The sequence below is a fragment of the Rhincodon typus genome, chromosome 1 (genome assembly GCF_021869965.1).
Source record: "Rhincodon typus isolate 14 chromosome 1, sRhiTyp1.1, whole genome shotgun sequence".
In the NCBI taxonomy this organism is placed as follows: domain Eukaryota; kingdom Metazoa; phylum Chordata; class Chondrichthyes; order Orectolobiformes; family Rhincodontidae; genus Rhincodon; species Rhincodon typus.
The window spans coordinates 154,911,570-154,925,660 of NC_063332.1; positions in this window are offsets into that span (position 1 = coordinate 154,911,570).

Below are 14,091 nucleotides of genomic sequence, written 5' to 3' on the forward strand. Positions count from 1 at the left end.
CCTCACTCCCAATTCTATATGCTCCCTGAACACTGTTTCAAGTTGTATCAGACAATCATAACATTGGAGTCCTAGTTGACCTTATGTGAAGTTTTGGACTGCATCTCTGCTCCATCACCAATACTTCATTGTTTCAATTCCATAATATTGTCTGTCTTTACCTTTGCTGCAGATGCCTGCTGCTATTTCATGCTTTTGTTATTCCAATCTCCTCTTCACCAGCCTATCATAAACTTAAGTTAATCTAATCCTTACTATCCAAACTTGCATCAAATCTCCTTATACAACAAATATAATACACTCAAATCACTTTGCTGAAAATTTTGTTCAGTCTGTAAGTTGATCCTGAGCTCTTGATCACGCCATCTTAATTCTTTGCTCCACCCCTGTTGTGACCTCTCTATTCCCGGTCTCCTTTTTAATTGTAATGAACTCAACAGAAGTACGAAACACAGCACCTCATGTTTCATTTAAGCCCTTTACAATCTAGTCTTAACACTGAGTTCAGAAATTTCAAATCATAACCTGTACTCATTTTCTTTTTTGACTGCGGATTGCCGTTTATTGCTCTTCTAGACCCATATTTTGTTACTTTACATTACATTGATCCTCCTTTTTGTCTTTTCCTAGCATCCCACCCTATCATTTAAATCGGTCCTCCCTTCCATCTTATCACTCCCCTTCCCATCTGTTCTTCCTCTTCTTCTCCACCCCACCGCTCCCCTTTTGTCCTAAGCTCTGTATGTGGTTAAAACTTTTGTATTTCTGATGAAGAGTCACAAGCATGAAATGTTAACTCTGTTTTCCTTTCCAGTGAGTCTCCCTACCTTGCTGAGTTTCAACAACATTGTTCATTGGTTTACGTTGAATCCAAGTTTACCAGGTTAATAATGGTCTTCCTTGTATTCCATCCCTCCATAGTCACTTCCTTCACTTTCTCTGTAACTTTCTTAATCTCTACAAATCTCCAGGAAAATCACTGATGTGTTTATTAGGCTCCATCTGTTTTAAGTGGAAACACTGATTGCCTAAAGTAATCTTGAAAATAACAACTGATGACCTTCTGCAGGAAATCCAATTATTGCTGTTTCCTGTGACATTTTTCTGTGCTACTCTCCTATTAGTGTTGATAAACAGGAAAGTAACATACAAACATAAGAAATGGGAGCAGGAGTAAACCATTCATTGCCTCAAACCTGTTCTACTGTTTTATAAGATCTTGGCTGTTCTACCCCAGGCCTCAACTCCTTTTCTGTCCCAGCTCCTTGATTCGAAATTTCAAAATTTCAAACATCTATCTATCATGCCTTTAAGTACTTTCAGTGTTTTAGACTCCACAACTCTCTGTGAGGCAAAAGCCATCCCCTAATTTCTTATGCTGATATTTCAATCTTTTTGAAGATTGCTTGTGAGAAGAGAAGTGACTAGGAAAAACCTAGAGAAAATGGAATAAATGCGGAAGAAAGAATAGAGTCCATAAGCAAGCTGTAGAACAATGCCTTGGCTGAATTCCCAGTTTCATTATGACAGGCAGTTGGGCACAGACATCCATATAACACTCAGAGGCACGCTCCCCAAATGGCATGATCTAACCCCACCGAGCACGGTAACCTGCTCCTACCTTACAATCCTCTGAGATGTCTGTGTTTCTCTAATTCTGGCCTCTTGTGCATCCCAAATTTCCAACTCCTATGCTTCAGTTGGACCTAAACACTGGAATCCCCACCACTCCCACCAAACCTCTCAGCATCACCATTTTTCTCTCTCTCTCGTTCTTTAAGATGGTCCTTACAACTTATTGCCTTGACCAAGATTTTGCTCAACTGTTCTAATAACCTCTTATTTGGCTCAGTGTAATCGCTATGAAGTACCTAAGGTATTTCATGTTCAAAGTTCTATATGCATGAATGTTGTTGTTGTTATTGTTACAAGTACAGTAGGAGGTCTTGTGGAATAGTGGTAGCTCCCTACCTCTTGGTCAGAGGTCTTCAGGTTCAAGCCCCACATAAGGCCATGGAAAATGTGCCATAGCATGGATAGATAGGTTGATTTCAATCTGTAAATCCCTCAGAGTCACATATGGGCAGGTGGTAAAAATGTGAGAATTTCCTGATCAGCAAGAACCATGTGATAGCTGCAGCTCAGCCCGTCACATAAAAATATTCTTTGCAGCTTGTTGCCATGAGCAAGCATCAACTTTGTTCTGAGGGACTGCCATACATTTAGTTTTAGAAGCAATTCAAGCTGATAATTGTAAACACTGCCATAGGACCTGGGAGCAGATGTGTATTAAGGCATATCTTAAGGAATCTGTCACAATTGAACTACCTAACAAGACCTTTTCCTAGGCACTTGTCTTGGTTTTCATGCCACAATATATTGAATATTAATCTATGTCATATTTAGAGTTAACTCGACAGAAAGATGTAATATAATCTTGCAGCTCTGTCATTATTGATTCTGCATACTCATATTCTTGGTCAGCACACTTATAAACTGCAATTTGTACACTGCAATGCATTTGAATACATTGTCACAAATATTTTCAGAGTCGTTTATGAAATAGAATTTTAACCAAAACAGCTGCAGAGTGAATATCCACTTACTGACACAAGATGTGAGTTGAATGATGATCTTAGCCCTTTTTTGGCACAATCCTGGAGCAGGCATACTGTTCAGACTATTCTCCATAACTTTAAGTCGAGTAAAGCAGATTCGAATAAGGTAAAGTGAATCTGAACGAATAATATATTTTTGTCATAAGGAAAGGAGCCTGCAAGGGGTATGATTGCCTCACAAATAGTCTTTTTAACAAATTTCTACCATGTTATATTATAAGGGTCTGTGAATTTCAGGTACCCCCCCACTAAAGAGGGTGTGGATTGAGTGATATAGAAGACTAAAGAGACAATATACATTCTAAACTATATATAAACAGAATATATAAATTGAATCTCCAATTCACAGTGTGATGAGACAGTCAATTTCAATATTAATGGTTTTAGGAATAGAAGGAAAGAAAATACAATCTTATTTGTAGTGGAGAATGTAACTTTTAAGATCACATAACCATAAGACATAAACCATCGAGTCTGCCCTAGCATTTAATGAGATCATTGTTGATCTGTTAATCCTCAACTTCAATTTACTGCCTTATCCCCGTAACCTTTCATTCCTTTGCTGATTAGAAATCTGTCTTCTGAGTCTTGAATATAATTAGTGAACCACCTCTACAGCCCTCTGAGGTAACAGATTCACTACTCTCTGAGGGAAATATTCCCTCCTCACCTCTGTGTTAAATGGGTGACCCCTTACTCTGAGATGATGCCATCTGATCCAAGACTGTCCAACTGGGAGCCAATCTCTCAGCGTCTATCCTATTAAGTTACCTAAGAATCTGTTTCAGTGAGGTCACCTCTCATTCTTCTAAATTCTAAAGGGCTTCTAAATTCCAAATTCCAATAAGCTTAACTGACTCAACATATCTTCAGTAGAAAATCCTTCCATAGCTGAGATCAACCTCGTGAACCTTCTCTATACTGCCTCCAATGCCAGAATATCCTTCCTTAGGTAAAGGGTTCAAACTGTTCACAATAGTTCAGCTGTCATATGAATAATAAAAACCAAAAGAATTGTGAAAGCTATAAATCAGAAAGAAAAACAGAAATTACTGGAAAAGCTCAGCAGGTCTGGCAGTATCAGTGGAGAAAATCAGAGATAATATTTCAGGTCCAGTGACCTTTCCCCAGAACTCATTTATTTTATTCTAAATACTATGCACATTTAAGTAAAGAGCCATTAATTTTGCTTTGTTACTTTTTGTTCACCCTTTGACTCTATGTACTGCTTTTTTAAATGTTCGTGCAACTTATTGCTTCCTATCCCAATTTTGGTATCATTATCAAAATAGTTGCTCTGCATTTTTGCTTTATCCTTTTTGCTTTTTAAGAGAGGACCTCCCAAAGGTCCTCAGCCTAATTAATTTCATTTTTGTTATTGTAACATATTTAAGTAGGTTATCTATCAATTACTAAAGAAAAATTTAACATAATTCCCCAAATGAAGATGATAGAGTTCCAACTAAGGAAAGAATTATGATAGCCAACTTTCAATAGTTTAACTTTAAACATGAGAAACCCTGGAACAAATTCACTGAATCTAAAATTGTAATGTATGCTGTCAATATTTATAATATTCCTTGAGTTGCCTAATTAATTTCTTATGTATGGATATGCTATCTCAATTGTAAAGGAGTGTGGCCCTTTTATGTTCCAAATAAGGTAATATCACTAGTTATTTTCTAAGCAAGACCTGGCTCCTTTGATTTCTAAGAAAACCAGGTTGCTAGGATTGAGATGTTTAAATTTTCATTACTCATCTAACAGTTTTCAATAATCATAATGCAGTTTGAGTGAGCTAGCTCTTGTCAAAAATTTAGTTGATTGAGTTTAGGGCTGTCAAAATAAAATCAACTTGTGAAATATTGAACTGTATTAGCCTTCCAGTGAATTTGTGAAAACAAAGTTTTCTTTTGTGCTCCTGAAAGTGAACGCCAGAGGTTATTACCCTTGTGTTTGGAAGCTGAGGCCCCATGATGAAGGAGGGCAAGGTCATGCAGTTTAAACTGTATTTATCCTTTTTCATTTTCAATTTCAATTTTTAATTCAAAGAAAACATTGCTATCATCTTATAACTCCTCATAATGACCAGATATCTTCACAAGAATGCTGCGATTGTGCTCAGGTCTTTGCCTGTGTTTGTCCCCTTTCATCTTACGACATCTGCAATCCACTTAATTGTCTACAAGACTGGTTGGCACATATTTTAAGGCTAGCTGTAAATAAAATGCATGCCCAAACTCTCAACAATGTCAAATGTTAAAGTAATGCCACATTGCCAGTATGCATAGCAATATTTTTAATTTTTTAAACTGATGAGAATGGGAAGATGTTTAGGAAAATCATTTTATGACTCACAACAAAGATATATCAGAGTAAGAAAGAAAATAAACCGACCATGGTTAACCAGAGAAGTTAAGGAGAGCATAAGTTTTACAAATATAGCCCATTTTTAGACAATGGATAACCCACAGAAAGTTGGTGTCCATGCAAATCTCTTAAAGGTAGGAAACATCTTTCTCTGTTCAAATTTCTTTGCCATTTTACTGCATTTTGCTTTTGCTGGAAATTCTGTTCCTTTTGCACTTAAAATCAGGGAATCTCGAACTGTGCAAGCACAGAAGACAACGCAGCCCAGCATTTATCTTTGAAAGAAACTCCAATTAGTCACGCTCCCTTTAACTTCCCCATAACCATTCCAATAGTCCCCTTCAAATGTTTATGCAATTCCTTTTGGGAGTTAATTTTGAACTTGTTTCCTCCATCCTTTCAGATGGAACATTCTACAACACAGCGACTCACTAGATGAGGAGAAATTATTTTTATCTGTCCTCTCGTTACTTTGACAACTGGCATAAATTTAAGTCCTCGATCAGCAATTTATTTTTAATGGTACCAACAGCTCCCTCCATATTCTTAGTTCCTGCATGAATTTATACAGCAATGTTAAATGCAAGTATTCCGTGCCAATTTCAAAACATAGTTGATTCTGTAGATAAAGAATGAAGCATTTGTGAAGGACCATCAAGTATAACAGAATGTCAGAAATCCCATCCAAACCATTAATTCCCTACACTTATACTTATCTTAAAATGTACCCATTTCAGGGTAGACCTAAAGTTTTGAGTCAATAATGGTGGGGAAATCTAATTAGTCTTATTCACCCACTTTTTCCCTATAGATGAAACCTGTCTTTGTTATAAGTGGGTCATAGAGCTATACCATATGAGCATCAATGTCCCGGTCACCACATCAGAACTAAAGATTGCTTATATTGTAAAAATGGAGGTGCCCACAATTGGAAGTATTTATTGATGTGTTTGTAGCATTGTATCTCTTGACACAGAACATAATTCATAGTATTCATCTGTGGATGAAGGGAGGTCTTTCATTGATAAGAAATCTGCTGGATAGAATATCTGGTTAATGTTTCTTGTGCCATTTTCTGTTTGATTCCTTTTTTTCTCAAGCTAATGTCATGTTAACGTTTAAAGTTACACTCGTAAATGTTTTAATCAAATATGAGAATTATGTATTGACTGTTGTTTTTAATTTGTTACTCTGCTTTCTGATATATTAATGAGTTCACTAATAATTTTGGCATTAATTCACAAGTAGAAGATGAGGGTGCAATAAGATCCAGTCAATGGCGTTGAATGCCCGTTTTGCTGCTGCGGTGAATTCTAGACCAATGTTTTAGATTTCACTGCATGTACCTAGAAATTACAACATGAGCAGCAAAACTCATAAAGACAAAATGTGTTGTTCTAAAGCAGGAATTAACTTGTTCACTGGACAGTAGTTTCTTGATATTAGGGACCAGAGCTTGACCCGTAGGTAACATTTGTTGTCATTTTTTTCAGAAACTAGCACAGTAAGTAAAGTAGAGATAACCCCCTTCCCCTCCCCCTTTTCTGATGAAGGGTCTAGGCCCGAAACGTCAGCCTCTCTGCTCCTATGATGCTGCTTGGCCTGCTGTGTTCATCCAGCCCTGCACCTTGTTGTCCCAGTAAGTAAAGTAGCTTATTTAAAGACTAGACAAGCATACACGAGACTCTTGTGACTTTGAAAGCTATTGTCTACCATGTAGGCATCTTTAAATTCTTCACACACTTTATTAGGCAAAGTAATCACAAAATTAAGCCTCAATAACAACAAGAGAGGTGAAAAATCAGACTGTGTTCCCATGACTGATCAATGTCCAGTTCCCATTAATGGATCAGAACCAACTATTTGTGATTTCCACCTCATTATCCAACCTCCCTGTGGCTGTGGATACTCATAAATAAACTTTCTGGCCAAAGAAGACCATGACAGAAGCCACTTCTTTTGGTTTCGCGACAGCAAATTCATTTGAAAACAAGTCACAACCTTCCAACATTAATACAAAAGCAAAATATGCCAATTGCTGGAAATTTGAAATAAAAGCAGGAAATGCTGAAAGTACTATGCAGGGCAGGCAATATCTGATACAGAAAAAGTGTTAGATTTTTAGATTGATAATCTTTCATCAGAATCAGGAAAGATTAGAAATGTAATATTTTAAATGTGTGAGAAGAAAGAGGAAAGGTAAAATTGTAAAATTTGATCTGATTTATCATGTGTACCCGAAGATGGGACTCTAGTACATGAGTAATGAATGAAGGGAATGTTCTGTGATAGGGTGGAAAATGGGAGAGATTAAATGCCATTTGGGCTTCCAGTTTTGGTCAAAGGGAGTGGAAATAAGATAAGTAAGGAAACGAAAGATGTGTCTGTAGGAAGTGTAATGGCAGCATGATGAACAACTGTTGCGTGAAAGCAGAAACAAGGAAAGAATAAAACTAAAATAGAGACCAGTTTCTAAAGTTAGAGGAAACAAAATGAGGAAGACATTATGGTCTGAAATTGTTGAAGTTAATATTGAGGCAGAAGCCTGTAGATTGGCTAATTAAAAAATGAGGTGCTGTTCCTTGAATCTATGTTGAGCTTCAGTGGGACACTGAAATAGGCTGAGAACAGAGAAGCCAGCATGAGACAAAGGTGAGGAAGTAATATGATAAACTCCTGCACTTATTCGGGAAGGTGCTGATGAAAAGAGATGGGGAAAAGAGTGAACCACGATGTCACTGAGGGAGTTGCCCCTTTAGAATCCCAGAAAAGGGAAAGATAGAATTAGTGGTGATATCACATTAGGGATGGAGGAAATAGTGAAGCTTGTTCTGTTGAATACAGAAGCTGATGAGGTGGAATGTGAGGAGAAAGAAAATCTATTATGACCCTGAAAGGATGGGAAGAGAATAGGAACAGAAGAATCTATAATAGATGACCTGTTCTGAGCTCCATCAGTCCAGGTGGAAGTGGGGGAGGAATCTTTTGTGATGGAAGAAGAAGACATATAAAAGAAGCATTGGTATACATGGCTGTATCGTCAGAATATTTATGATGGAGACAGGGAAATGGGGAAAGTGGAATGAAGTCATTATAGGTGAGAGGATGTGAGGCGCTGTCATAGAGTTGTGCAGCATGGAAACAGACCCTTTAGTCCAACTTGTCCATGTAGACCAGATATCCTAAATTAATGCAGCCCCATTTGCCAGTATTTGGCCCATATCACTCTATCCCTTTCCCATTTATATACTCATCCAGATGCCTTTTAAATGTTATAACTGTACCCACCTCCACCATTTCCTCTGGCAGCTCATTCCAAACACACACCACACTCTGTGTGAAGAAATTGTCCCTTAGTTCCCTTTTAAATCTTTCCCTTCTCACATTAAACCTATGCCCTCTAGTTTTGGAATCCCCTATCCTGAGGAAAAGACCTGATCTATTTACCTCTTCCATGCCCCTCATGATTTTATAAACCTTTATAAGGTCATCCTCAGCATCTGACCCTTCAGGGAAAATAGCCCCAGCCTATTCAGCCTCTGCCTATAGCTCAAACCCTCCAACCCTGGCAACATTCTTGCAAATTTTTTTCTGAACATTTTCTAGTTTAACAACATCTTTAACTGCCTTTGATCACTTTTGATAGAAATGTGATGCTTTAGTTTAAATTGTTTATTTTCTGTACCAAAGAGATTGATAGACAGTTATTCGTAATAGTCACATTGCTTAAAGGAGGCTTAGGTTATTTTACAAAATTTGACTTGGATGAACCTACTGGGAAATTATTGCGCTATTGCTGTAATTTCTTGAAGCTCAAGGGAACGTTAAAGGTGAGATGATGTTTTTGAGAGGGTGATGGAAGAATGATGGAAATCATTCAGCAAATGTGTGTTGCACTGTCAGAAGTTCTGTCTTTCAGATGAGACATTAAACTGTAACCTTCAGATGAGACATTAAACTGTAATCTACATGCTCTGCTTAGTGGAAGTAACAGATTAGATGGCACTCTTTTGAATAGGAGCAGGAGAGTTATCCCATTATCCTAGCCAATATTTATCACTCAGTAAGCATGAGAAAGAACAGATTTCTGGTCATTATCACCTTGCAATTGTAAATTGAATGCTGCATTTCAAATATTATATTGTGAAGATATTTTAAATTTACTATTCAGGCTGTAAAGTGCTTTGGGAAGTCTTGAGGTCATGAAGACACATATAGTGCACATCTTTCATTATTATTAATGATGCATGCCCAAATAAATACATCCACTGTTACTTACATAATTGCACTGGTTTATTATTAAAATAGGAACTTCTTACATCTGCATATCCCCTTGCATAATTTGGTCTACAACCTTTCAGGACATGTGAATGTGAAGGGAAGACTGCTCAAGTATTAATATCTATACACTCCCTTGGAGAAGTAGGATCATTATTAACATACTGAAATCAAGAACCTACAGTGCGATTGATGTGAAATTTACAAATGCTGCCTGGGTTGGCCAAAAGTTATGAACTCCAGCATTAAATTGGAGTTTAGAGCTGCAGGGTGCCCAGGTTCTGTTATCTTTGTGGTGGAAACTCATTGTGGGGTAAGACGAACAGGAATATTCCTCATGCCACAAAGGAAGCCTTACTGTCACAAAACCTTCCCATTACCCCCTTAACCCTCCTAATCCTAAGCCTCAGTCCATACCGCTCCTCCCAGCTACCAACTAAGCACTCCATTTGGTTGTCTGCCAGCTCGGAAGTGGACCTACAAGGTGCAGATGAGATCCTGTAAACATTCTCAGCCTTGCCAGGCTCTTCAGCTCATTACATTCTTACTTATATCCTATCTGCTACACTGTAACTTTCAGGGCAATTATGGCTGCATCATTAGCCCACATAATTCCATGATCAGAAGCACACAAAGCAACAAGTTAAGATGTGTTGCAATCCATAAAACCTATAAAAACAGGAACTCTGGACAGGCACTCACAGGGCATTGTGTGATCCACTTATGACCTCCAGGACCTGAAGGAATTCTGCTATGTGATGAAAGTACACAGTAAGGCTATGTTTCTGCTGGTTACCTGTAATGAAATTGGCAGAATGTAATAGTCCAACAGGTAGATATATCTGTGACTAACAGATTGGCTGACAGTCACCGTTTGTATTGAAGGAAAGAGCTGGACATTCTACATTCACAGTCAAAAAAATGTAAAATCACCATCGTCCCAGAAGACTCTGCACTCATAGGGGAGGGGGGCCTGGTGGTGGTTCAACCTGAGGATCACCATGCCTCAAGCAAGCAGCAAGATTGAGTAGACAAAATCTTCATGGTAACCTCAGCTGGTGCTGGAATTGAACCCTTATCACCCTTATATTTACTGACTGAAGGGTGATCCAGAATCTAAGATGGATAAGGAATCTATTCCAGTGAGTATTGATACTTCTGGGATTTCCCTTGGGAATTGAAGGCAGCTGTTGAATTTATGCATTTGAGTCAACATACTCAAATGAGAGGTTAATGACAGAAAACCAAAAACCAATACATTTCCTGCCATCCAGCAATAGTAATTGTAAAGATCAGCAATACATGATAGTGAATGGACAGTCAAATTTGAACAGTTCTCTTGCTCAGTGCAATCGATCACAGAGATAAGCTAGTACAAGTTTAAATGCTGAAACAATTTGGAAACCCTAGCACAGCAGCAGTGCAATTCTCAGGCTCATGGTGGTAACCTGGGTCACAGTTAACTTGCGATTCCCATCCTCCAGGACAATGAACAGCCCCTGCTCCCTCACAGCTTACCTTGCTGACAGCAAGTCTACTCCAAGTCTCAGGCTTCAATCCTGACAAATTATGTCAGGATGCCCATTGGTACCCTGCAGTTTACCTGCCAAATGTAAATAAGGCTGGAGCCATAAAATTAAGGTCTGCACAATTCAGCTAGATAAAAGACAAAATTGATTCCATTGAGTATTTTATGTCTATTTAGTCCCTAAGGCTTCCTTCAATGTTATTTCTGGTTGAAGGCTGTTTGTGAAGTATGCGTCTCGGTTACTTTTCCACAACTTTACTTCATGTACTTGACACTTGCCTGGATTAAATTTCTACTACCATTGTTCAGCCCACTCACCTAATTTGTTTGACCGATCCTGTGCTTTCTAGGCTGCCTTCTCTGATTCCAGTCTAATCAGTTTGGCTGGAACAAAGGAAAATTGTATTTGTGCTCTGAGTTTTCTGAAAGAGCTGCTTGATACCCACAATGATATGTTTCTCCCTTTACTAACTTGCTGGATGAGGAAAGATGATAACTCTGTCTAACTGATTGTTCAGGCTATTTGCTAACTTGTTTCACTAAAGAATGACCAGGTCTCCAGATAATATTAACACTATCCTTGCTGTGACACTTTCTCTAACATATATTTTTGAGTTTCTGCCAGAATCTCAAATCCACTTCCTCTGGCAATTTCATTTGCCATGTGCCCTGATACTGTTGCTGCTAACAGCTCTTAATTGCGGAATCAAGTGGAGAGAGGCAAGTTCAAACAGAGACAATAAAAGGAAGAAAAAATGTTAATCTGTGCTGGAAAGAAGACATAAATAAAAGAGGAAATTAAACAAAAAGTAAACTGGAAGACTAGCGATAAAAAGGAGAAGGAAAGTGCTGTGATGAAGAATAACAGAAAGAGGGGAGCAAAGGAGGCAGTGGCATAATGGTATTTTTGCTAGACTTGTAATCTGGAGAGCCAGTAATGTTCAAATCCCACCATGGCAACTGCTAACATCTGAATTCAGCAGAGAAATCTGGAACTAAAAACTAATCAATACTATGACTGTCATAACAAAAAAAAACTGTCTCTTTCACCAATGTCCTTCAGGGAAAGAATCTGCCATCCTTATCTGGCGTGACCTACATGCGACTCCAGACCAACTGCAGTGTAGTTAGTGTACTGTCCAATAGTATTGCCCAACTACTATTGTTACTTCATCGATTTGATGAAGTCACTACATCAAATTATATTGTTTATATGTAGGTGTAGTATTTGGAATTTGGATGGTTGCAAATTGCCACATTTTCTCCATATTAACAAAATGATAACTATTCAAATGTACTTCATAGGCTATAAAAGTGTTTTGTAATGTCCTAAGCTAAAATGAGAGCAATATAGAAACAAACATTTATTTTATTTTCATTACTTTGACTTGTACATTAACAATAACAAAAGCAACTTATATTTATGTAGAGAAATCTGGAACGAAAAACAAATCTAATCAGTAGTATGACTGTCATAACAAAAAAAAATGGTCTCTTTCACTAATGTCCTTTAGGAAAAGAACCTGCCATCCTTATCTGACATGGCCTACATGCGGCTCCAGACCAATTGCAAAGTGGTTAACTCTTAACAGATGTCTGAGCAATAAATGCTGACCTTGCAGTTGAGGCACCCATCTCATGAAAGGATAAAGCCAACAAGAAACAAGGTGACTTCTAGACCATTAGAAGCAGATGAGATGAAAGGAGAAATAGTTAGGCAGTGAAGACTGGCAAAGTAAACAAACACAGAGTCTTAAGTCTGGGATTTCTGACATTTTTACAAAATATCAGCTGTTGCTCATTGGTAGTCTTCTTGCCATTTTGCAGAGGGTTCAGTGTTTAAATCTCAGTCCAGTAACTTGAGAATACAATCTCTGGTACTGCTGTTTCATAGACACTGTTTCTGGCTAAGATATTAAACCAAAAGTCTACCTACCTTTGAAAATAAAGATCTCATTATGCTATCTTGAAGAAAAGCAGGAGACAGGGTTCTGCATAGTGTACTGTCCAATACTACTGCCCGTTCAAAGTCACTACATCAAATTATTTTGTATTTATGTAGGTGTAGTAAATGGAGTTTGGATGGTAATATAAATACAAACATTTATTTTGTTTCGATTACTTTGACTTAGACAGAAACAATAACAACAGCAACTTATATTTATGTAGCACTTTCAATGCATTGAGCCATTCCATGGCATTCCGTTGCAGCATTATAACACAAAGTATGATACCAAAGCACATAAGGAGATATTAGGTCAGATTGAGAACATCATGGTCAAAGAGGTAGATTGTAGGGATTGCCTTAAAGGAGGATTTTGAGGTAGAGAGATGGAGCTGTAAGGAGTAAATTCCAGAGCTCGGGACCTGGGTGAAGGCACAGCCCCTAGTGGTGGAGAAATTAAAATCAGAATGCACAAGAAGCCAAACTTGAAGTACTGCAGAAATCTCAGAGTGTTGTAGGGTTGGATGGGATTACAGAGATAGGGGAGGCCAAGGTGATGAAGGGATTTGAAAAGGAGGATAAAATATTAAAATTAAATTGTTCCTTGACTGATAATCAGCATAGACCAGGGAGCAGAGGAGAGATAGGTGAATGGGACTTGCTAAAAGTTAAGTCAAAGACAGCAGAGATTTTGAAACAAAAACAAAGTTGCTGGAAAAGCTCAGCAGGTCTGGCAGCATCAGTGAAGGAGAAAACAGAGTTAACGTTTCGGGTCCGGTGACCTTTCCTCAGAACTGAAGATTTTGGTGACCTCAAATTTGCATAGGTTAGAGTAGAGGTAACGAAGCCATTATGAGGGTTTCAGCAGTGGATGAGCTGAGACAAGGATGAAATTTGGTCATGTTACAGAAGTGAAAAATATTTTTAAAACTTAAATTCACCTCATGCTAAAAAGAAAACAATGATATGGTGAAGCCTTCAAAAGATAAGATCTTATTACGCATCATTGCCTCATTTTGTCATTACAGTATTCATATTCACTTGTCACGACATACATGTAGAAAATAGAATCAGACAAATAGTTACAACACTGAATGAAGCCATTCAGTTCATCATGCCCATACCAGCTGTCTGCAAGAGCAACTAGTAAGTTCCACTCTCCTGTCTCTTCTCCATAGCCCTGTAATATTCACTCTTGGGGTCTTTATCTCATTATTTTTTGAAAACCATGATCAAATCTGCCTCCACCACAAACTCAGGTGATGCATTCTAGATCACAACCACTCACTATATAAAAAAGAAATTCTCCCTCATGTTGCTGTTGGTTTTCAGTTGATCGCCTTAAATTGGTG